Raw genomic sequence first — 2,500 nt, 5'->3', positions numbered from 1 at the left:
TGGGCAGATTATGTCTCCCATCAAAAAAAGTTTCTCTCAGCAGTAAATCTCCGCTATTTTAGACATAACGTGTTTATGATCCTGAAAAACAATGCTGAAGACATTAATGTTGCCTTCATGTTCCGTATCGATGGCTTTGATTACACCATTCTTGCCACTACGGAAAATAAGAAATGTCTTGGGTGTAGTGCATGCCCTGAAAAGGCAACCGCCCCCCCCCCTTCACACGCCAAGACCTGCAGAAGGGGCAGCACCGAGGGCAACAGCACAGTGAGCGCCAAGGCCAGTGGTGCGGGGAACGCCGAGGCTATAGAGGAACACGCCGGGGCAGACACGCAGGAGACCGTGGCTGATGGTACAACGAGAGCCGCAGGAAGTTAACGCGAGGATGCAGGTAAGGAAAGCGGTGGGGCTGGGAGCACTGATGCTGATACTGTACAGATGAATGTTGATAAAACAGCAGCAGAATCAAACAGATTGTGGTGGTGGTTGTTGACAGTGGGAAGTGATGGCAAGACGAAGCGTTCTTAAGCAATAAAGCTTTCCTGCAAACTGGATCGGAAAAGGGTTCATTGCTCGAAAATGCTGTAATGCCTTAAGTAGTGCATTGTACCCTAGTTTGGAGTGAAGCTTCTTTCATGTAATAAAGTCAACATTAAAAACATCTTGTGTTTTTTATATATTTTATAATGTGTTTATATAAATGTATATTTAAATGTATATATACTGTATATATATATATATATATATATATATATATATATATAACCCCTTGAAAGCATCTTAACTTTTAACTATAGGTTAGGTGTTTCTAGATTCCAGGAGAAAAGGATAGCTGTCGGCAACCCCCAATTTAACCCCTTCTGACTACATGGCCACTGGGCTGAATTTTTTACAATAAAAGGTATCTAAAAATAAAAAGGTTGCTAGTTAAACTAAAGGAACCGTACCTATCGCAACAGCTCCTACCCCTAAACCAAACAAACAAACAAACAAAAAATAAAAAATAAAATAAGAATAGAAAAACAAAATAAAGCAATTTAAAAATAGGAAATCAAAAACGAGAAAAATAAAAACAATAGGTGCGTAGCTTCTACAGGAAGTCTGTTCAGGTTGTCCTCCACCAGACGGAGCTGCAGATATTCAGAAGGGGCCCATAGCTCCTGCTTCTCTGCATGGCTCCTATTGTCTCATAAATTCTCCCCTGTCGGTCTTACCTGTTTCCACCGCAGCACAAGCATTTAAACGATGAAACACAGAGAATATCCCTCCTAAAAATAGCAGAGTATCAAACATACATACATCGTAAACAATCCTGAGCTAACCCCTTGTCTTTTGTAGCTAAGCTATGTGTGTTTGCACTTAACTAGTGTTTTCAAAGATGGTCTATGTGTCTGTGAACTGTGAGGTGCTCGGGTAGTGTACGGCAGATCCACCCCCAAGCACAGCAGAGGGGCAGGGAAGGCCCTGTCTCTTGGCAGGGGCAAGCAGACCCTCACCACCAGAGCAGAAGGGCAGCCCCCTCCCCCCTCTCTCTCTCTCTCTCTCTCTCTCTCTCTCTCTCTCTCTCTCTCTCTCTCCCTCTCTCGCTGGGCAGGGGCCAGCAGTTCCCATGGGTGAAACGGTCTTTTTCCAGCGGAAATTTGTCCAAAACCCGCCCAGGGGTCGTCACCACCACCAGAGCGGCTGGGCAGGCCCCATCTCTCCCCGGGCAGGCAGCCTCTCTCCCTGGGCAGGCTGGGCCTGTGGCCTGGGTGAATTTTCGGCCTCCTGGAAAACTTTCGGCAGGGTCCGCCCCCTCCCTGGGCACGGGCGGCGGCTCCCCTGGGTGAGCGTCCCCTTTTCGGTGAGATTTTGTCAAAGTCCAAAATCCACCCCGGGGTCACCACCACCACCACCACCACCACCACCACCACCAGAGCGGCTGGGCAGGCCCCATCTCTCCCCGGGCAGGCAGCCTCTCTCCCTGGGCAGGCTGGGCCTGTGGCCTGGGTGAATTTTCGGCCTCCTGGAAAACTTTCGGCAGGGTCCGCCCCCTCCCTGGGCACGGGCGGCGGCTCCCCTGGGTGAGCGTCCCCTTTTCGGTGAGATTTTGTCAAAGTCCAAAATCCACCCCGGGGTCACCACCACCACCACCACCACCACCACCACCAGAGCGGCTGGGCAGGCCCCATCTCTCCCCGGGCAGGCAGCCTCTCTCCCTGGGCAGGCTGGGCCTGTGGCCTGGGTGAATTTTCGGCCTCCTGGAAAACTTTCGGCAGGGTCCGCCCCCTCCCTGGGCACGGGCGGCGGCTCCCCTGGGCGAGCGTCCCCTTTTCGGTGAGATTTTGTCAAAGTCCAAAATCCACCCCGGGGTCACCACCACCACCACCACCACCACCACCACCAGAGCGGCTGGGCAGGCCCCATCTCTCCCCGGGCAGGCAGCCTCTCTCCCTGGGCAGGCTGGGCCTGTGGCCTGGGTGAATTTTCGGCCTCCTGGAAAACTTTCGGCAGGGTC

The sequence above is a fragment of the Trichomycterus rosablanca genome, unplaced genomic scaffold (genome assembly GCF_030014385.1).
Source record: "Trichomycterus rosablanca isolate fTriRos1 unplaced genomic scaffold, fTriRos1.hap1 scaffold_212, whole genome shotgun sequence".
Lineage (NCBI taxonomy): Eukaryota > Metazoa > Chordata > Actinopteri > Siluriformes > Trichomycteridae > Trichomycterus > Trichomycterus rosablanca.
The sequence above is the reverse complement of the archived record's forward strand: the minus strand, read 5'-3'. Positions refer to the sequence as shown.